Genomic DNA, 23171 nt, shown 5'->3' with positions numbered 1-23171 from the left:
TGTATGAGGACAAGCCCTCAGTTCTCCTAAGAGGGCTCCCCAGTTATCTCTGGGGCTCCACAGGGAAAGGCTCATGGGAGTGGCCCTGGGAATATGGGCAAGAGAGAGCTCCTTGCTAAATCTGCAGGAATTCTGTGGTAGCTTGAAATTGGCCCCGGTGGGAATATTTACATCATGGAAGTGAGCAAGTGCTGCAAAGCAGAGTAATTTTAATTTAATTTATTATTTTTTTAAAGAGAGAGTCCAGTTTCCTAACACAAGGCTCCCCCAACGAGTTAGTAAAAGATAATACCAGGAGGCCTCTGTGCTCCTCTGGCAGAGGCCCCAGTGAAGGCTCCTGAGGCCCCACCCCCACTGCCATCCCGAGAAGGCCGGTGTCCCTGCCAAGGCTGCGTGCCATATCCTGTCAGCCAGGAAAGGTAAAGTTCAGGCCTGGCCCTTCCATACAGAAATGGAACAAGTGTCCAAAGTTCCCCTCGCCCTTCTGCCCTGTTCCCTCTACTCTGGGAATTTAGGAATTGCAAAAGAAAAGATGCCGGGCATGGTGGCGCACACCTTTAATCCCAGCACTCGGGAGGCAGAGCCAGGCGGATCTCTGTGAGTTCGAGGCCAGCCTGGACTACCAAGTGAGTTCCAGGAAAAGGCACAAAGCTACACAGAGAAACCCTGTCTCAAAAAACCAAAAAAAAAAGAAAAAGAAAAAAAGAAACTGTATCTCGAGGCCTGGCGTTGTATTCAGCGGTGGAGCATTTGCCTGACACTGACTGAGATCTCTGGATCCCATGCCCAGACTTACAAGTTACAATTCCGGGGAGGGGGAAGGCAGGCAGAATCTTGAGCTGTTCAGGGTGGCCTTACTCTTGAGTGATCATCATGCCTCAGCCTCCCGAGCTATAATTTCTTTATTGCAGAGCAAGCGTAGATTTATTTATTTTGTTTTTTCAGGACAGGGTTTCTCTGTGTAGTTTTGGTGCCTGTCCTGGAACTCACTCTGTAGACCAGGCTGGCCTCGAACTCACAGAGATTCATCTGCATCTGCCTCCCGAGTGCTGGGATTAAAGACGTGTGCCACCACTGCCGGCAAGTGTAGATTTATTAAATAAAAGCCCAAGTCTAGTAAATAGCTAGATTTGTAAGCTTAGCTCTACCAAGACGGATGGGAGCTGGAGACTTGGTTCCCAGGGGGGGACATTGGAAGGTTGGGGGTGGGGTGGCTCCCCAAGAAAAGAGAGAAGCTAAGGCTGGAGACGGATGCAAAAACTGGGAAGAAGCATGAAGGAGCAGGTGGGAAACTGGAGGTGCGAGAGCTGCAGAAGCCAGGGAAGGGCGCTTCCTGATCCAGAAGGAGGTGGCCGGCTCCAAAGACTGAGCCGCGGGGCCTTGAGTTTGGATGTCGGGCCAGAGCAGCTGTGGTGAGGGAGAAGTCAGACACCCTAGGCTGAGGAGCTAACACGGCAGGGAAGCGGGTGCTGAGAGGGGCGCCAGCCAGCCTGGGAGCCATGGAGGAGGCCATGGAGGAGCCATGGAGGAGGCCATGGAGGAGCCATGGACAGACGGCAGGCCTGGCTAGACTGGCCCATCTCTCCACTCCTCAGCACCTGAGGGTTTAGCTAATTTTTAAATGCCCCACCTACCTCTCTCCATGGAAACCAGAGCCTTGAACATGCTGGGTAAACACTCTGCCACCAGGCACCTACTAGTCCTTTTCCCATATTTGATAAAGTGACTTATTGTTTTTTTTTTTAAGTTGAAGTTTAGCAAATTTTATGTGTGGAGGGTTGTTTGTTTGTTTGTTTGTTTTTGAGACAGAGTCTCACGTATCCCAGGCTGGCTCCAACTCCCCACGTAGCTGAGGCTAACCATGACGCCCCTGCCTCTACCTCCTGAGATGACGGGCATTCACAGCCAAGCCAAGATTATAGGGTACTTGGTACAGGGCCTTGTGCACTAGGCAAGGATGCTACCACCTGAGCTATGCCCCAGCCTTTTTTTGGTATTTTGGGGTTCTACCAAGTCCACAAGAAGTTTTGTACCCCAAAGCTAGCTAATTCCTAGCTCCAGAGATTTGTGGGGGTCCCATACAAACCAACCAGTTGGAAGCCAGAGTATATAACATTCCCAGAACCCGAAACTCCCCTGCCCCAAATCACAATAGGGCCTTGGATGGACAACTTAGGTACCATCCCTGTAGCCAGCCACCTCTGAAGTTATTCAGACCATCCAATCCTAGCCTACTGCCTCTTTCCTGTCTTAACCATTCCTTCCGGTGAAAACCATAATAAAGGCTGGTGTCCACAATCTCCTCTTGTCCCTGAAAAACTTGCATGACCTTGAAATTTCCCAGTGTGACCTGTATACCAAACTCTTTTTCCCACACCTGCGTGTTTCTACACCCTAATCTGCCTCTGCCAACTCTGTGATGCTTGAATTTCTAAACCTTTGTAGTAAACATGGGAAAATTCTGTTCACTCAGATTCCAGACTTTCTGGATGTGTGCATGTGTGTGAGCATGTATGTGTGTGTGTGCACATGCGTGCACCATGTGTGTGTGCCATGTGTGTGTGCAGGCACCCATCAAGACCAAAAGAGGGTGTCAGGTCTCCTGGAGCTGGAGTTACAGATGGTTGTGAGGAACTCTACTTGGGTGCTGAGAATTGAACCCGGGTCCTCTGGAAGAGCAGTAAGAGGTCTTAACTGCTGAGCCCCTTCTCTGGTTCCATTGACTTTTATTTCTAAAGGTTTATTGTTCAAATTCTCTTTTGCCAGGGTCTACGTTATGGCTTTTGGGAGTTCTTTTTGTTGTTGTTGTTGTTGTTGTTGTATTTTGTTTTTGTTTTGTTTTTCAAGACAGGGTTTCTCTGTATAGCTTTGGTGCCTGTCCTGGATCTCACTCTGTAGACCAGGCTGGCATCAAACTCACAGAGATCTGCCTGGCTCTGCCTCTCGAGTGCTGGGATTAAAGGCATGCGACACCACCGCCCGGCCGGCCTTTGGGAATTCTAAATATGACTTTCATACTCGTTTGAAGGAGGTAGATTATGATTCTATTTTGTTCAAGACAAGGTCTTGCTTGGTTGTCCTGGAACTGACTATGTAGGCCAAGCCATCCTTGAACTCACAGAGATCTGCCTGCCTATGTCTCTTGAGTGCTGGGATAAAAGGTGTGCACCACCATGCCAAAATTGTGTTTTGTTTTTGACACAGAATCTCATGAAGCTCAGACGCGCCTCAAACTCATCATGTGACCAAGGATGACTTTGAACTCTTTTTTGTTTGTTTGTTTTGGGGTGTGGCGGTTTGAGACAGGGTTTCTCTGTGTAGCTCTGCTCTCCTAGAACTCACTTTGTAGACCAAGTTGACCTTGAATGGAGAGATTTGCCCGACTCTGCTTCCCAAGTGCTGGGATTAAAGGCCTGTGCCACCACTGCCTGGCAACCTTGAATTTCTAATCCTGCTGTCTCTGCCTCCTAAATGCTAAGATTCCAGGTCTGTGCTATGCCCTGGCTTTATGTGTTGCTGGGGATTGAACCCAGGTTTTTGTGCCTGTTCAGCAAACACTCTACTAACTGAGTACTTGATTAGTTTCAAACACCAAGTATTTCTTGTTCAAGTTGACTATCTCCAAGTCTTCAGGTCCCTCCACAGAATTTTTCCCTAGAAATGCTTTGCACATTGTAGTAAGTTTATTTCTTTCATAAAAACATTTTTTGTTTATTTTTGTGTGTATAGGTATTTGAACTGAATGCATATCTGTGCACCACATGTATGCCTTGGGAGGCAGAAGATGGGGCCAGATCCCCCGGCACCAGAGTTACAGAAGTCATATGCTGCCATGTAGGTGCTGGGAATTGAACCTGGGTGCCCTGGAAGAGCGGCCAGTGCTCCTAACAGTTGAGACATCTTTCCAGTCTACTTTATTTCCACTTCCTTTATGCCTCTAAGATACTGTGAATGGACTCTTTCTGTGTCATATTTTCTAAGTAATTTTTATTGTTTGATTGGAATGCTATTGATTTTTGTATATTTATTTTGTAATTGGCCAAGTTCCTGGACCCAGTTAATATATTTAATGGATTTCTGGGAGGGATTTCTAGACATTTAATCATATGAATTTTAAATAATGATTACTTTGCCCCCTCTTTTCTAATATTTATCTCTCTTTTCATGTATTCTTTAATTAAATTAACTAGGACTTTCAGAACAATGTTAATTAAGAGCTGTGGTATGGAGATAGTGGGAGCATCATGTTTTGAGGTCAGTCTGGACTATGAAATGAGATTCTGTTTTTAAAAAAGCTACTGTAGGCATTCTTGATTGTTCTTCATCTAGAAGAACCATTTGTGTGTGTGTGTGTGTGTGTGTGTGTGTGTATATATATATATATATATATATATATATATATATATATATATATATATAATCATTTGATACAGATGCTTACAGCTGCCTTGGGACATTAGAATCTGCGGTGCATTGTGCTGCATGCCTGCAAACCAAGCAATCTGGGATGTGGACACAAGAAGACCAGAAGTTCAAGGCCATCCTCCACATAGTGAGTTCTAGGCCAGCCTGCACTAGAGACCCTGATTCACAAATGAAACAGGGTCAGTGAGGGCAGGTAGGACACCTCGGTGGAAAAGACGCCAGCCGTCAAGCCTGAAGACTTAGATTGCCGAGGACCATGTGATCGAAGGAGAGAACTGACCCCCACAAGTTGTCCTCTGACTTCCACACGTGCGTGCACACACACACACACGCACACACACACACACACACGCACGCACACACACACACACACACACACGCGCACACACACGCACACACACACACACGCACACACACACGCACGCACGCACACACGCACACACACACACACGCACGCGCACACACACACACACACGCACGCACGCACGCACACACACACACACACACACACAAATACATAAGTGTAAGAATTGAAATAGGTCTGGCAGGATGGTTCACTGGGTAAGGGCGCTTGATGCTAAGCCTGATGACCTGAGTGTGACCCCCTGGGACCCACAGGTGGAGGAGAGAATTGATTCCTGTGAGTTATGCTTTGATCTCCGAAGGGCAAGTGCTTCCGCACACGTACAAATCAATGCATGTCCAAAACTTTATAATATAAAAGTATCATTTTTATTTTGGTGAGATTTTAGGAGCTAAGGGATATTATATTTATCAAATACATTTTCATTATCTTTATATAATGGTTTTCTTTTTCAAATTATAAATCAAATAAATTATATCAATAGATTTTTCTAATATTGATCTATGTTTTTATTCTTGTAATGAGTGCCACTTGGCCTTGGTATATTTGTCTCTTAAACCATTACTGTAGTCTACTTTCTAGAATAAATTATATTAATCGATTTATTAATATTGAATCATCCTAACATTCCTATAAGCAACACCTCTTGATCTGGTGTATTTCTCTTCTAATGCACTGGGGCTTTCCTGGTAATATTTTGTAAAGGGTGTGAATGTGGTCTATAAAATCATTTGTACAAGAAACATCACATTCTGATATGCTTTTATTAGGAATTTTGCACCAATATAAAAATGGAAGGTTGGAAGCCGGGCATGGTGTGGGGTGCATGCCTTTAGTCCTAGCACTTGGGAGGCAGAGGCAGGAGGATCTCTGTGAGTTTGAGGCCAGCCTGGTCTACAGAGCGTGTTCCAGGACAGCCAGGGCTACACAGAGAAAACCTGTCTCAAAACAGCAAACCCAAACCCAAACCAAAACTAAACAAAATATTTTATGTGTATTGGTGTTTTGCCTGAATGTATGTTGTGTCAGATCTCGGCGTTACAGCCAGTTGTGAGCTGCCATGGTCCTCTGGAAGAGCAGGCGTCGCTCTTAGTGCCACAGCCATCTTTCCAGCCTCAGATTTTTTGTTTTTGTTTTTTCAAGACAGGATTTCTTTGTGTAGAAACCTGTCTGTCTGTCTAGAACTGGCTGTCCTGGAACTCAAGTCTGTAGATCAGGCTTGGCCTCAAACTCACAGAGATCCACCTGTCTCTTTTTTTTTTATTGTTGTTGTTTTGTTTTTGTTTTTTCTGTTTTTGTTTTTTCGAGACAGGATTTCACTGTGTCACAGCTCTGGCTGGGAGTAAAGGCATGCACCACCACCTCCTAGCGAGACAAAGCCTTTCTAAGCAACATTAGGAATGCTTTCTTTTTCTTTTTTCTTTTCTGTGCTCTGGTGTAGTTGTCCATGCTAACTGATGAAACTATCCAAAATGTAGGATGCGCTATTCCCCTTCTGGTGTCTCAATGGATGAGACCCTCACCTGTCACCTCGGAGACTGGGAGGTGAACCTGGTTACTGAGGGGCAAGGCAGCTGGGTCGTTGTCTTAGCTGTCTGTGTCGTTATGAAAATACACCTGCCAGCTGTGATATCACACACCTGCAATCCCAGCACTTGGGAGGCTGAGAAGGAGGACCTGGAGTTCAAGGTCATCCTCAGCTACCGTTTTTGAGTTCAAGGTCAGCCTGGCCTCTATGAGATCCTGTTTCAAATCAAGACCCAAACCCCAGACTAGGTAACTTACAAGCAGAAGAAACATATTTTCTGGAGGCTGGGGTGTCTGAGACCAAGGCACCACAGCAGCCTCGGGTGTGGGGTTGACAGCCTGCTCCTTTTCTAATCTACATTCACACATGACAGAAGGGAGACGGGCCAGAGGGGTAGCTAGTCGATGAGACGCTGAGCCTATTCAAGAGTGCAGCGGGCTCATGACTCAGTCACCTTCAGCCTCACCTCTTCAAACCATTGCTTGGAGGTTTCAGTTCACTCGCATGAATTTTGGAGGGGCACACATGTATCCAAACCACGGCAGTGGTTAATTAGGGCTGCAGGGACAGGCTAAGCTTGAGGGTAGATGGTACGGGGTATGGAATCCTCAGGGAGCCTCTTAGAGTTCTCAGGGGCATCTAAGAAGGTGGTGTGGAAAGAAAGAACAGAAATGTCTGGCACATAGTGGATGCTAGAGAAGCAGGCTTTGAGAACCACAAGGGTACAGGACCAAACCAAGAGGCAGGTTAGTCAACCAGACATCATAGCCTCAACGGTTCTCTTTCCAGGCGGAGGAAACCCTCAGAACTCTTCTCTGCTGTGGCAGCACGCTCATATGCCTTCCAGGGCCAGCATCCCTTGTCAGGCTAGAGATATAGGGGCCTCAGTAGCCAACTTTTGTTTGCCAACTCGGACTTGCCTAAACCAGGGTCCTACAAACATCCCCTGGCCTGGGGTTGTATTGGGAGATTTGCTCAGCAAGGAATCGGAGCAATTCATATTTTCACTGGTTTGTCTGTAACAATGTAAAAGTGGTGGTGGATTTCAAGTGAGTGGATTAAAGCAGTACCTACTGGAAGAAACTGGAGTCTCTGGACTAATAAGGAAGATCTGGCCTCTCTTGGTTTAGGTGGGGCCCATCCAATCGGTAAGAGGCAGGGTAGAAAGAGAGGGAGATAGATACAGACAAGGCAAATTCGCTCTCTCCTGGAACCAGGACAGCATCTTCTCCTGTCCTTGGACACCAGAATCTCCAGGCTCTGCATCCTCTGGTAGCAGCAGCCCCCAGGGTGACTTCAAATTAGACAATCAGCTCTCTGGATTCTCTGGCCTTTGAATTTGGAGCTATGCCCGTAACTCCCCTGGTTTCCCAGTAGCTTCCTTCCATCTTGTGGATGGCCTGTTGTGGAGTTTGTCAGCTTCCGTGATCATGTAAGCCAATTCCTTTAATAAATAAGTATCTTCTGGGGCTAGCAAGATGGCCCGGGTTAAGAGTGCTTACTGCTCTTCAAGAGGACCAGAGCTTAGATCCCAGCACCAACGCTGGATAGCTCACAACTGCTTATAACTGTAAACAGCTCCAGGGGATCCTACCCCCCCTTCTGGAGTCCACAGGCACCTGTACTCACATGTGCACATACCTATATCCATAATTAAGAAAATATATTAAATAGCTTCTAAGTGTATATTCATTTTTACTTTTTAAAAATTAATTTTGTAAGCCAGGTGGTGGTGGCGCGTGCCTTTAAACCCAATACTCGGGGGCTGAAGAGATGGCTCAGGGGTTGAGAGCACTGGCTGTTTTTCCAGAGGTCGTGAGTTCAATTCCCAGCAACCACATGGTGGCTCACAACCATCTTTAATGAGATCTGATGCCCTCTTCTGCCATGCAGGCAGAACACTGTATACACAATAAATAAATCTTTTAAAAAAAATAAATAAATAAACCCAATACTCAGGAGGCAGAGGCAGGTGGATCTCTGTGAGTTCAAGGCCAGCCTGGGCTACAGAGTGAGTTCCAGGAAAGGCGCCAAAGCTACACAAAAAACCCTGTCTCAAAAAAAAATTTTTTTTTGTTTATATGTGTGTAAGTCTTGTCTACATATGTGTCTGTGCACCATGTGCATGCTTGATGCCTAGAGAGGGCCAGAGGAAGGTACTGGATTCCCTGGGGCTGGAGTTACAGACAGTTTTGAACCACCATGTGGGTTCTAGGACTTAAACTTGGGTTTTCTGGAAGAGCAGCTAGTGCCCTTAATTGCTAAGTCATCTCTCTAGCCTCTGTATGTATATATGTGTATTTATATAATGTATGTATGTATATATGTATGTCTATCCATCCATCCATCCATCCATCCATCCATCCATCCATCCATCTCTTATCTTCTGCTTCCCGAGGGAGACCTGATGATTACAGAATTCAATGAACAATGCTCATTCCTGATCATCCCTCTCTTTTCTAAGTTTCTGCTTGGCTGCCTTGAAGACTCAACCTTCTTTACTCTGAGCTCCCATCTGAGTGGGGTGACCATCTATCTTCTCTGGTCTTCCAGCCCTCCTAACCCCATTCCCTTCCTTCTCCACATGGTGCCCTTGCTGAGACTTGACCCTCCAGAGCAAAATAGTCTGTCTTAATTAAGCCTTGTTTCTTCCTTACAAGGACCAGATACCCTAGATCTGGGATTAAAAGCGTGCACTACCACTGTCTATCCAAATTCCTGTTTAAAAAATCCACCTTGGGGTAGGGTATAGTGACTGATAGCACAGGTAGGCCTGTGAGTTTGAGGCCAACCTGGTCTACGTAGTGAGTTCCAGGCCAGCCAGGGCTAAGTGAGGAGATCCTGTCTCAAAAACTAAAAACCAAAAACCAACCAACCAACCAACAAACAAAAAACTACCTTGGCAGCAAAATTCAGAACAGCTGATGTTGCTCCTCAGCCTGTTGCCCCCTCCTGTTAGGTCTCAGGCAGTCCATATATCCAGAAATGAGCTCAAGCTGGGCTACAGAAGGATTTCTTGTGGTCAGATAAGCCAGCATTCCTCAGGAACTTGCAAAACAGGTTCCTATCCCTCAAAGGGAGTCATTTCCTTTGCCTCTGGCACAAGGGACCTGTGGTTCTCTACTGACCTGTACCTGTGGTTGCCTATCAAAGCCCATACTGGCCCCCAGGCTCCCTCAGTCCCTAGTCACAAGTACTCATTAGACTTTTCAAAGCCCCTAGCCAGCATCCTGGCCCCTTTTACCTCCCCCCTTAGCCTAAAACCCCCAGGCCTGCTCCAGCTCACCGGCTTTGCTCCCTCAGCTACTCATCCTTCTTATAATTGCGCTCTCTCACCGATAGCCCTGGGCATGTCCATCTACCTTTTCTCTCTCTCATCCTGATGCCTAGGGATGTTTTCTCTTTCTTATCACCGACCCCTCCCCTCCAGAGCGGCCATTTCGGCAGTTTCCTTACAGAGCCCCCTCTCCTGCATCTGGCACAGATTCTTGCAGACACCTCCCAGTCTCAGTGGCCTTCCTTGTCTTCCTGTCCCGCAGCAGCGCAGCGGCAGCTGCAGGAGCACATCTCAGAGGCTGGCCTCAGGATATCACTTCCTCCTGCCCTTACTTGTTCCAGCTGCGCCGTCTCTGTGCTTCTCTCGTGATTTTGTGTGATCCATCGTCATCCTCAAAGCCTTCCTCCTTCACCCCGAGTGGTCTCATTCCTACACAGCTCTCAGTTCCCTGTCTTCAGTGCTCTCATCACAGTTTCTGCTTCCCAAATTCCAGCCAGCCCTGGGCTCCCTTCCTAGTTCCATACTCAAGCATCCAACCGCGACTCAACTCCTCTACTTCACAGTCTAACTGACACCTCCTCACAGTGACTGCTCAAAACTGAATCCACGACTTATCTTATGAACAGCCTTCTTTTAAAAAAAAATAATAATTTATTTAACTTTATTTTATGTGCATTGGCATGAAGATGTCAGATCCCAGGGAACTGGAGTTACAGACAGTTGTTAGCTGCTGTGTGGGTGCTGGGAATTGAACCTGGGTCCTCTGGAAGAGCAGCCAGTGCTCTTAACTGCTGAGCCATCTCTCCAGCCCCATGAACAGCCTTCTTAAAAGGATTTTTTTTTTTTTTTTAGGTTTTATCTTATTTTATGTGCATGAATGTTTTGCCTGCATGTGTGTGCCCAGTGCTCATAAAGTTCCAAAGAGGGCTTCAGATCATTTGGAACTGGAGTTAGGGATGGTTGGAAACTTCCCCGTAGGTGCTGGGAATTGAACCTGGGTCCTCTGTGAGTTCAAGTCCAGCTTGGTCTACAGAGTGAGTTCCAGGACAGTCAGGGCTCTGCAGAGAGAGCCTGTCTCAAAACAAACAAACTGAAGATTTATTTATTTGGGACCGGATGATGGGCCCTCACATGGCAGAAGGGACAGGAGACAAGAGGGTCCCAGTGGCCATCTCCCAACGTTTTCATACATCCTAGAGCCAGAGCGACTTAACTATCTCAAAGGACCTTGCTTCCTGTTACTTGGGACTTTGATTCCAACCACACACAATCTGGGGGAGCATATCCATGCCAACCACAGCAGGAGCTGTGTGTAACCTGAGAGAGTGGAGCCAATGTGCAAATAAACACTGAGGGACAGAGAGAGGAAGGCTAGGAAATGAAAGTGGAGAAGATGTGGGGGGCATCCATGCTTTGATGGTCTCCCATGCTCTCAAGCCTTCTCCTTGGTTAGTCTCCCCTTAGGGTCTCTGTTTCTTCTCAAGTCAGTTTTGATCATTTATATTTTGGATGATAATCAGGCTCCCGTGGGCTTGCACTTGCTGCCATGTGGCTATCTTTTCATCCTTTAGTGACTTCTGCAATACAGCTGTATCTCCTGTGCTCATCCCTTCTATGTCTTTCCCTCTTTTTTGTTTATTTTATTTTATTATTATTTTTTTTATTTTTTTGGTTTTTCGAGACAGGGTTTCTCTGTGTAGCTTTGCGCCTTTCCTGGAACTCACTTGGTAGCCCAGGCTGGCCTCGAACTCACAGAGATCCACCTGGCTCTGCCTCCCGAGTGCTGGGATTAAAGGCGTGCGCCACCACCGCCCGGCTCTTTTTCGTTTATTTAAACTTGTTTGTAATTGTGTACATTGGAAAGTATGCTCAAAGAACTAGAGTTTCAGTTTCCTCCTAATGTATTTCTTCTGCTGGATTCTCTCCTTCCTTCCTTCCTTTCTTTCTTTCTTTTTCCAAGACAGAGTTTCTCTGTGTAGCCCTGCCTATCCTGGAACTCACTCTGTAGACCAGGTTGGCCTCGAACTCAGAGATCTGCCCGCCTCTGCCTTCTGAGTGCTGGGATTAGAGGTGTGTGCCACCATGACCTGCTCTTTCACTGGTTTCTTATTCATCCTTATTCATTGTTATCTTAGTCTTTTTCTAATGATGTATTTTGATTATTTTTAGTTATGTGTCCATGTATGTGTCTATGTTTGGATTTGTATGAGTGACCGTGGAGACCAGAAGACAGAACCATAGGAGCTGGAGTTACAAGAAGCTGTGGACTGTCTGACTGGGTGCTGGGAACTGAACTTGGGTCCTCTGGAAGAGCAGCAAGAACTCTTCACCACTGAGCCATCTCTCCAGCCACTTTTTCTAGGTTCTTTTTGTTCTTGTTTTATTTTGGAGGGAGACAGATTCTCACTATGTAGCTCTAGCTGACCCGGAACTCACTGTGTAGACCACGTTGACCTCAAATTCAGACAGATCTGCCTGCCTCTGCTGGGATTAAAGGCATGCACTACCACACCCAATCTTTTTTTTCTAAGTTCTTAAGTTACAAATTTAGCTCATTTATTTTCAGCATTTTTTACAGTGAAATAATGTGAAGATGTAAATTAACTTCTGAATACTGATCACTCCTATAGATTCTATAGGTTTCATATGATAAAGCATTTCCATTTTAATTAATGTGATTATTTAAATTTCTGATTTGTTTTTCTTTAAAAAAATTTTTTAAAGGGGAAAGCTAAGACAGTTCTCCACTGCCACAAATTATACTTTTGAATTTCCCAAATTTGAAGAAATTCAAGGGGTCTGGAAACCCTGAATGTGATGGAGGAGCCTCAGTCTGGGAAAAACACCTTCTTTATAGTGGTATCTCCTTTGCTGCCACAGTGGGCTGGGCCCTCACCTTAATCAAAAATCAAGATAATCTCCCTCAGACGTGCCCACTGGCCAGTCTGATCTGAGTAAGCCCTGGGTTGAGACCCCCTTCTCAGATGACTTTAGGCTCTGTCAAGTTGACAGCTAGAACTAACCAGGACACTGAGGTCAGCCTCGAACATCTGGTCTACCTGTCTTCACATCCCAAGTGCTGAGACTACAGGCATGTACCACTACACCCAGCTTCTCACTGTAAACTGTAAAAAGAGTTGATGCTTCTTCTTAATGAATATGTGACTATTTGTGTGGTTATCTGTTGATTTGACCTTCCTCCCCACACTGAGATCTTTAGTGAAAGGATCATGTCTGTCTTTTTCACTAATGTACCTTTGGGAAATAAACAAGTGCCTGGCACTTAGTAGGTATATGATATGTGTTTATTGAATGAATGGCTAAAAGTGGTTGCTGGTGCAAATGTAAAATAGTACAACTCATTTCGAGGGAAGCTTCAAACTTTCTAAAAGAGAGAGACAGTATTGTGAATGCATTTTCCCTTTGACCCGGTAACCCTACATCCAGTGTTCTCAACTAAAGGGTCACTGGGAAAACAATACCAAAACAACTTTCATGTGAGGTTGCTTGTCCTGCATTATTTAAAACAGCAAAAAATTGTAAATAATCGAAATGCTCACCATTAGGAGATTACCCGAATGGCTGTAGTATATTCACGCAACCGAGTACATTGAAAAGGGACCTGGAAGGCTCGTGTGATGCAGTGGCTTCCAGGATGTGTTGGGAAGTAGAAAAGCACCAGTGCAGGACTGGATACATAGCACACTGTCCTTGCAGAACAGCGGGGAAGCAGAACGCCAGCTTTCCACCACTGTGACAAAACACCCGAGACAAAAATACTTCAAGGAAGGAAAGGTTCATTTGGGGTCATAACTCAGATTTCCGTCCATGGCTGCTTGGCCCTGTCGTGAGAGCCTGTGACAAGGCAGAACATTACAGTAGAGAATGTATGTGGGGCCTACAGTTGTTTGCCTTGTGGGAGTCTGTAAACTGAGAGAAGAAAGGACCAGGATTCTAAGGCCCCCAATAACCTAACTTCCTTCCAGTAGGCTCCACTGCCAAATGGTCCCACACACCCTGTACCATCTGCTGGGGACCAAGTCTTTAAAACACCAGCCTTTGAGGAACGTTTGAGATCCAACCCATAGCAGAAGGGTATAGATGTGTACACAAATGGTTTATATTTGCAAGAAAAAAGCCCTGTCAGGAGAAACAGCTAAGCAGAAAGCAATAAAAAATGATTACTTACAAGGGAAGGAACAGGGTAGCGAGAGTGTGATGGAAATGGAACTCTCTAGATACTTTTATGTGGTTTTGACTTTGGAATCATATAAATATTTAATAGATTCAAAATAACATTAAATCAAAAGGGAAGGAGGGGGGAAAAAACAACCTCTATCATCTGAAGACACTCTGAAATGGAAGACCGTAAATGTACAGTGAGCGGGTGATGTAATCACTCAGTGCAAATATCTGGCTTAAGGGCTTTACCTCACAGCCTGTAGGCCGTACGTCCTTAAAGAAATGCTTCTGAAGAGAAGAAGAGCTCCAAAGGAGTCTTAAAACTTCATTTGAAAGTCTTACTGTAAGAGAAAAAAAAAATATTGTCGCTATTTTTGAAACTTTTATAAAAAAAATCACAGGGTAATATAAATAAGTAATTATGCTAATGCTGAAATCTAAGATCGTCAGTGAGAAAGGAGGTCTGGGGAAAAGATCAAAGAGACTAAATAAAACCTTGAAATGTTATATTTGACTTGGAGAGATCAGCAGGCACGCACCATTCTTTGGGTTTTTCTGTTGGAAGTATGGATTTGCTGTCTCCATCTACCCACAACCTTCAGAAACAGTGAAAATCCAGTCACTGAGTACAGCCTGGGTCAGAGTGTTCTCCAAACACCAGGAGCCAGGGCTCCTTGGAGGAATGGCTGAGTCCAGGGCTGGACCAGGAAATAGGGTATGGAAGCCTGAGGAGTCTCAGTGGGCCAGAAAGTGAGGACACTGGTCAAGGCTGACAAACACATGTGAGAGACAAAGGACCTGAGGGGCAGGATGCCCACTGGGGAGGGACAAAGGACCTGAGGGTCGGGATGCCCACTGGGGAGGGACAAAGGACCTGAGGGCAGGGATGCCCACTGGGGAGGGACAAAGGACCTAAGGGCAGGGATGCCCACTGGGGAGGGACAAAGGACCTGAGGGCAGGGATGCCCACTGGGGAGGGACAAAGGACCTGAGGGCAGGGATGCCCACTGGGGAGGGACAAAGGACCTGAGGGCAGGGATGCCCACTGGGGAGGGACAAAGGACCTGAGGGCAGGGATGCCCACTGGGGAGGGACAAAGGACCTGAGGGTCGGGATGCCCACTGGGGAAAGGTAAGAGTGATTCAAGTTCATTGATCATGTAAATAATCATCTGTTCACATGTGTATTAGTTCCTTCTGGGTTGATGTGACAAAATTCTTGGCAGAAACAATTTGTGAGAAGAAAGATCTATTTTGACCCCTTGTTTTAGAAGGTTACAGTCCATCATAATAAAAAGTCATGGAGGGATGGCTGAGCCCATGGTGGCAGGAACCTGTGTAGTGCCTGTTCACATCGCTGCTGGCCAGGAAGCAGAGGAGATCAGAGCCAAGGTTGGACTTAACCTTCAAAGGCCTGGTCCTAGTGACCTCCTCCTCTTTCTAAATATTTATTGTTATTATTATTGTTACCGTTGCGGGTGTGATGTGTCTGTGCATATGTGTAGGGAGGTCAGAGGGCAATTCTGTGGGGTCGGTTTTCCTCCTCCACCTTCACTTGGAGTATTGGTTAGTCATGTCAGCTTCCCACAAACTAAGGTCACATGAGAAGAAGGAGCCTCAGCTGAATTCTCTCCATCAGAAGGGCCCGTAGACAAGTTCTTGATTGGTGATCGATGTGGGAGGGCCAGCCCACTGTGGGTGGTGCCACCCCTGGGCAGGTGGTCTTGGGTTGTGTAAGAAAGGCTGAGCAAGCTACGGAGAGCATTTGGCTTTGCACGCCCACCCCCACACATCATGCGTACCCCACCCCATGGACCTTCTCAGGTAATCATCATTCCTCCAGGGTTCCTACGCTGACTTCCATCATTGAGCAACTGTGGTTGGAACACGGGAGCCACACTAACCCTTTCCTCTCCAGGTTGCTTCATGATGTTATCACAGCAACAGAAAGCTCGGTCGGACACTGGGTTGCAGGGATCGGACTCGGGTGGTCGGGTCTTCCTGGCAAGTGCTCTATAATGTGGGCCATCCTTCCAGCTCCTCCTCCTCTCGTTGTGAGTTCACACGTGAGAAGGTCCACGGCAGGTGGGGTACACATGATGTGTGGGCATGTGCATGTGAAGCCAAATGGCATTGCTCGGGAGCCATCCAGCTTGTTTTTTGAGACAGATTCTTTCACTAACCTGGACCTTGCGAGTTATTCTAGGCTGGTTGGCCAGTGGAGTCCACCTGTCTCTGCCTCCCCAGCACTGGGATTACAAGTGTGTGTCACAGTCCCAGACTTCTGTACATGGGCACTGAACTTGGGCCCTCATGCTGGCCAGACAAGCGTTTTATGGACTGAGCCGTCTTCCTAGACCTCCAGTGACCTATTTCTATCAGGTAGGCCTTCCCTTCTAAAGACTCCACTGCCTCCCAAAGTTAAGCCAGCAGCCAGGAAGCAAGCACTCCAAACAGGAGCCTTGGGGGACATATCAGATTCAAATCAGAACAACACTGATAGAAACACAGGGGGGAGGGAGCCCCAAGCCCATCAGATATCATTATAAATACCATTGGAAGGAACTAGGGCATAGTTCCTCATCCTGAGAATTAGCAATGAGGAAGGAAAGAATCAGGCCTGTAGTCTGTCATTCCTCTACTATTTCATCTCAACTTGAAAGTCCTGGTTTATGAGGGAAAGTTTTATATATATATATATATATATATATATATATATATATATATATATCTCCCAGCTAATAAAAGCAGAAGGATTGATAGGATTAGAAAAACCACTTTTTTATATCCCTTAATAAAATAATTGATTCAGGCAATAATCGCTGATGGATGGACCGATTAATCGGAGAGGTTGATAAGCAATGTCCTAATGGGAAGCGGACCATTACCTCTGATCGCACCGACACCTGAGAACTTTGTGTGTCCCTGGAGGTTCTGTGACACACAAACCCCTGCCTGTGAGGTGTTTCCCAAACAGGAGACCCTAGAGAAAGGATCTGGGTTCAAGTAGTTTATTTGAGAGACGGTCTTAGGGCTAAAGGAGAGGGGTGGTGATGCTGGGGAGGAAGGGAGCCGACAAAAAGAATTGCCAGGGCCGGGGTGGCTCAGTCCTAAAGGGCTTGCCACACGAGCATGAGGCTCTGTGCTCAGATCGCCAGTGCGCATGTAAAGCCCGGTGCAATGGGATGTGCCTGTAATCACACCACAGTGGAGACGAAGACAGGGGACCCCAGGACCTCACCGGGAGTCAGCCTAGCTATATTGGCGAGCTCTAGGTGTACACACACACACACACACACACACACACACACACACACACACACACACACACGAAGGTCGTGTGTGGTATCCCCCCCCCCCCCCACCTGAGGACCGAACCAGGGACCTTGAGCTTGCTAGGCAAGCGCTCTACCGCTGAGCTAAATCCCCAACCCTGGGTTTTTTTTTTTTTTGTTTTGTTTTGTTTTAAATGAACTATTGAGTGGGTTACAATCAGGCAGCTGGAGCTCAGACTACAGAACATTCCAGAAACCTCCCCTAGAGAGCAAGGAGGCTGGGGATTTAGCCTTTGGTTCCCACTCTGTCCTTATCTAAGTGTCCTCCAGGGACGCTAACCTCCCAGTACTTCTTAGGACCAGAGAATTCCCTCGAGTGGCAGGTTCAGAACACACAGGAGAGTCTACTAATGACCTCCAGGACTGGCCATAGACATATGGCCAGGCAGTGCCAGCACCATTATGGGACCTTGTCGGAGAGCTGAACCTCAGACTGACCTCTAGTTACTGGAAATACAGGGAAGGAGGAATAAAGGAAGGGCACCATGAAGAACGCAGTAGACGCATTCTGACGGAGGACATTCTACAGGACACAAGATCCTCCAACAGGGTCTTCTCTGAGCTGGTTCCCACTGTGGGCAACTGGACTTGAGCCCAGTGGGATCTCTCTGAGTAAGAGAAAGCCTTCACAAGACAGGAAGCTGAGGCATCCCTCCAGGACTCCAGTCCTGGCCTCTATTCCCTGGATTTCCAAGCTGGGCCTGCTCAGGGTTGAGTGACTTCCCAGTTAAGGCCGGGTACAGAAAAGCTGAGGAGAGCTGCAGGGCGTGGTCCAAGCGGAGCTCGGGCATGGGGCAAGCGGTGGTTTCCCGACCGAGTGTGCAGTGTCTTGACGGTCTCTCTCACATGAGCTGGAAACTCAGTTACTGTGGCCAGGTGCAGTACCTGCCCTCTGGACACCTCAGGCAGGTGTCTCCGGCCCTCACTAAGCACAAGCATTTCTTTAAAATTTTTTTTTAATTTTATTTTTTTGATTTTTAGAGATAGTGTTTCTGTATGTAACCCTGATTGACCTGGAATTCACTCAGAGACCAGGTTGGCCCCAAACTCACGGAGCTCCACCTGTCTCTGCTGGGATTAAAGGCATGTGCCACCACCACCTGGCTAGTGGGGGCTTTTTCTTAATTTGTAGAGCTATTCAGCCAGGGTAGATTTAGCACGATCTACTCTGCTGTACCTAGGTACAGATTGCAGGGAGATTTTCACTTCCATACTGTGGCTTCCTCTGTGGATATCAACAGTTGAGCTCTCTGGCTGGGGAGGCTGATGAGTGTTCCTATGCAGATGGGCTCCTCAGAAAAGCCTGAACCGGTGGGTATCACTTGGCAGATAGTGGAGGGCCCAGTGGTTAGCGTGGCTCCCCAGCCAAGGTGGCCTGTGGCAGACACTAGAGAAGCCGCAGGAGGTAAGCCGGAAGTGGGAGGGGGTGGCCTGGATCCCAGAAGTTCCAGCTGCTCATGGAGGGGGTTTAGCGACCTCTGAGCACTGATCGCCCCACCTTGAAGTCCCGCAGCGTGGATTCTTTCCTCCCACATCCCTTGACCTCTGCCAAGGTGGCTGCTCTCTCTGGCTTCCCTTCTGTCTCCCTGCCCAGTGCCCCGCGCACTTCCCCAGGGGCACACAGCTCGGGTCTTCTCAAGTCTTGTCGGACCTCTAGTTAAGGCGTACATTTATCTCCAACTTTCCCCGGGACCTTCCCTTTTGATTTTCAAGAACATTTTCTTCTCTCTGCCAAAGCAGTCCTTCCGAATCAAAGGCTTCGCCTTTCTAAAGCGCCGTTTCTGATGTGGGCTTCAGTTGCACTGGCTGGGAAGTTACAGAACAATGACATGGGAACGCTGGCTGTTTCTCTCTCTTTATCTTCTTGCTGTAAAAGCTCTAATTCTCCTTGAGATAAACTGGAGCCTCTGATTGACGTGAGGAAGCGGGAGGAAAATGAAAGCCAAATTATTATTATTTCAAGTTGTGTTCTCGCAGCGTTCCCGAATGTCTGTGGTGGGTTTGTGATCCCCGAGGTTGTCGTCTTTTTACTTTATACACGCACGCCTCTGTCATTTGCAAGTTAACTGTTTTCGTGTAGTCAAGTCCAGATGTGTTTCTTATTTTTCTTCTAATGCTTTTTCTGGGGTTTTGTTTTTTACGTTTGGTTCTTTCTATCAAAGGGACTTGTATGGGTGTCGAGCGTGAGATGGCGTTCAAATTTTGTTCTTTTCGGATTGTAGGGCCATTTGTTCTGATGTTTATTAAGTAATATCTTCACCAAGAGATTGAAATCTTTCACTTAGAGTGCATAGATGGATAGATGGAATTCGTCGTGTTTTATAAAATATTTTTATTTTTGGCTCGACCAGTCCCTCATGTTTCCGTGTGTGTGTGTGTGTGTGTGTGTGTGTGTGTGTGTGTGTGTGTGTGTATGTGTGTATGTGTGTGTGTGTATGTGTGTGTGTATGTGTGTGTGTGTGTATGTGTGTGTATGTGTGTGTGTGTATGTGTGTGTGTGTATGTGTGTGTGTATGTGTGTGTATGTGTGTGTGTATGTGTGTGTATGTGTGTGTGTGTATGTGTGTGTGTGTATGTGTTTGTGTATGTGTGTGTGTATGTGTGTGTGTGTATGTGTGTGTGTATGTGTGTGTGTGTTTGTGTATGTGTGTGTGTATGTGTGTGTGTATGTGTGTGTGTGTATGTGTGTGTGTGTATGTGTATGTGTGTGTGTATGTGTATGTGTGTGTGTGTGTATGTGTATGTGTGTGTGTATGTGTATGTGTGTGTGTGTGTGTGTGTGTGTGTATGTGTGTGTGTGTGTATGTGTATGTGTGTGTGTATGTGTATGTGTGTGTGTGTGTGTGTGTGTGTAGGCCAGAGGAGGTCAATGTCCTCTATAGCTCTTGGCCTTATTTCTTATTTCCTTGACAGTCTGTCTCTCCCTGAGGCTAAAGCTCACCTTTTTTATTTCCAGCTACTCCCAGCTATCCTCCTGTCTCTGACACTCCCAGCAGGCACACATGGCCACTCCCACTTCTTTGTGTGTGTGTTTGAGATCCAGACTCATGTCTTCATGCTTTTACAGCAAGCACTCTTACCCACTACTGATCCATCTCTCCATCCCCAACTCATTTTAATTAAAAAAAAAAGTTTGTTTTGTTTGAGACAGGGTTTCTTTACATAGCCCTGGGTTACCTGGAACTCACTAGGTGGACCAAGCTGCCTTGGAACTCACAGAGATCCTCCTGTTTCTGCCTCCTGAGTGCTTCACTCAATTTTTTTCCTTTGTTGGGCACGGTGGAACGTGCCTGTAATCCTCCCACTCTGGAAGCTGGAGGAAGAGGAGTGTGGAAGAATTTGAGTCAGGCGTATATACTGAGCTACATAGTGAGTCTGAGGCCTGTCTGGACGACGTAGCAAAACCCTGTGTCAAAACACAAAAATAGGGCTGGGTAAGAGCACTTATGTGAGAACCTGAGTTCAAATCCTCAGGACCCATGCCACCTAGTTATTTCCTGTTGCTGCGATAAACACCGTGACCAAAAGCAACTTTGGAGGAAAGAGTTTCTTTGACTTGTGTGTCCCCTTCACAGTCCATCACTGAGGGAAGCAGAGACAGGAACTCGAGGCAGGAACCTGGAGGCAGGAACTGATGCAGAGGTCACGGAGGAGGGCTGCTTACTGGCTTGCTCAGCCTGCCTTCTTACAGAACTCAGGTCTACCTGCCCAGGGGTGGTGTGCCCACAGTGGGCTGGGCCCTCCCACATCAATCAGGAATCAAGGAAATGCTCCACAGACATGCCTGCAGGACAAGCTGAAGGAAGAACTTCTTCAATTTCTGTTCCCTCTCCCCAGGTGACCCTGGTTTGTGTCAAGTTGATTAAACGAACCAGCGCTCCATCTTGTACAACAAGATGGAGATGGGAGGAGAATCCTTGGCGTTCAAGGGCAGCTAGCCAGTGTGCACAACAGGCGAGCAAGGTGGAAAGTGAGGTCACCCTCTAACCTCCATGTGTACCCACACTCACACCCAAGACTGCACACAAACACACAGACATACATTAGACACACACAAATAAATAAAAGGCACAAAAAGTAATCTTTTTTTTTTTCTTTCCTGCAGGAGGAGTGTGGAATGAGAGTCAATGTTTAACAGGCCCAGAGTTTTCATTTGGTTCTGGAGACGACGGTGCTGATGAGTGCAAGGCATTTGGGATATGCCGAATGCCACCGATTCACACAATTAAAAAGGTTAAAATGGTGAATGTTATGTGTGTTTTCCTATAACAGAGTACTGTATATTTTTCTGCTGTGTTTTCTTGTGTAATCGGATTTGTATCCTTTTTCCCTTCCAGATTAACTTGAGAGTCAGCTTGTCCCATTCTATTAAAAGTCCCTTTGATATTTTTACTGCAATTACATCAAGTTTATAGATTGCTCTGGGGAGAGCTGACATTTTTATGGCCCTGAACCTTCCCCTAGGTGGAGCGTCTCCCATTGACTGGGATCTCTCTTTATGTCCTTCAGTAAAGTTGTGTAATTTTCTTCAGCATGTTCTTAGCTATGTGACAGTTTTAGTTGCCTCTGTGATTGGAATATTGGGTCCAGCACAGGGCTCTTGCTGCAGTGACTCCATCCCGGCCTGGGGATGGACGGCTGACTGTGCCAGCACCTGAGACAGGAAGCACGCACTGCCGGAGTCGTTTCACCCACCCGGGGCCTGCAGGAAGGCAGCAAGTGGGTCTGTGTAAGGCTTCATGACTGAAGGGACAGGAGGGTTGGGCTCAGCTGAAGGAGCTGGCAAGGTCCAGAGGAGGGGCCCTTCTGGAAGGCCCTTCTAGGTCAGAGGAGCCTGAATGTGTCATCAAAGGGGTCATGACGAGGACGGGACTGAGGTGCCAGAGATGGGAGCTGTTGCTTGCCCCAATGAGGACGTGGACAAGATGCCTCTCAAGCCGTGGAGCCATCGTGGCCTCGGAGCCAGGAGATCCTGTCATACACTAAGTTCCTTGGTTTCTCAGAAGGGTGAATTCTAAGGATGGGTTTCACTGTCTCCTCCGGGCTGTCACTACACGTGACAGGGACTGTGTGAGTTGGGTTCATTCCTGTGCAGTGTTCCTGCTGGTCCCCAGGGGACAGAGAAGACTCTGAGTCCACAGCTTGGCAAACGACAGGGCTGGTCCTGTGCCCCTACTCACTCTTGGGCCAGGTCCCTACCCAGTACCCAGTGTGTGCACCCCATGCCGAGCACAGGGTGGTGTGTGGGCAGCGCAAGAAAGATGGCTAAGATGTGGGGCTTTGGAGACACAAACGAAGTCTTTTTTTTTTTTTTTTCCCCTGAAGTGTCCTAACTTATGCTCCAAAGGAAACCCTTGCTTCCTTTTGTAGAACACCATGGAATCTTCACTTTCATTTGTCTATTGTCAATCTTTTTTCTTTTTATAAGGGGTCTCCTGTAGCCCAGGCTGGTCTCTAACTCATTGTTAGGTCTCAAACCTGGGACAAATGTCTGAAGTGCCTGTTTAACATATCAAAGCAGACAGTGTCTGGCCAGGTTCTCCTTGAGTGCCTCAATCCCTACCTGTTACAGGGTCCTCCTGGTCTGCAGACCCCGGCCCCTACCCTAAACTTCTGCAGCCCAGGGGTTGGGCCGCCCTTCCCCCAGCTGCCCTGCTCTATATAATCCAGCCATGTTGGTTACCCCTCTCCATTCCCCTCCCTCTCTCCCCAGCTCAGTCTGGTCATGTCCACTCTGGACTCTCCCAGAAATCTCTGCCTCTGGCTATGCTCTCTCCTTTATCTACAATAAACTTTTCCCTCCACCTTACCCAGGAGCACTGTGTTCTTTCCTTTATTTCTTCTTTTCATTCACTCACTACATAGCCAAGGAGGGCTTGAGCTTCTGAAGCTTCCAGTTTATGTGGTGTTGGGATCAAGCCTGGGACCCCATGCATGTTAGACCCGCAGTCTACAGAATGAGCTATAGCCCAACCCCATTTCATGTATTTTTTAAAATTTATTTTTATTCTATGTGCATTGGGGTTTTGCCTGCATGTCTGTGTGAGGATGTCAGAAGGCC

General features: G+C 47.0%; 1 long non-coding RNA gene across 1 annotated transcript; it reads left to right on the top strand.

The window, feature by feature from the left end:
- The first annotated feature begins 19963 nt into the window (after positions 1–19963).
- Positions 19964–22919, top strand: LOC128096771 (uncharacterized). The gene is made up of 2 exons (XR_008213741.1): positions 19964–21352; positions 21448–22919. It is a non-coding gene; the product is annotated as an uncharacterized LOC128096771 (long non-coding RNA).
- The last annotated feature ends 252 nt before the right edge of the window (positions 22920–23171 follow it).

This window comes from Peromyscus californicus, unplaced genomic scaffold (genome assembly GCF_007827085.1).
Source record: "Peromyscus californicus insignis strain IS unplaced genomic scaffold, ASM782708v3 Scaffold_5__1_contigs__length_169319896, whole genome shotgun sequence".
NCBI lineage: Eukaryota > Metazoa > Chordata > Mammalia > Rodentia > Cricetidae > Peromyscus > Peromyscus californicus.
The sequence above is the reverse complement of the archived record's forward strand: the minus strand, read 5'-3'. Positions and strand labels throughout refer to the sequence as shown.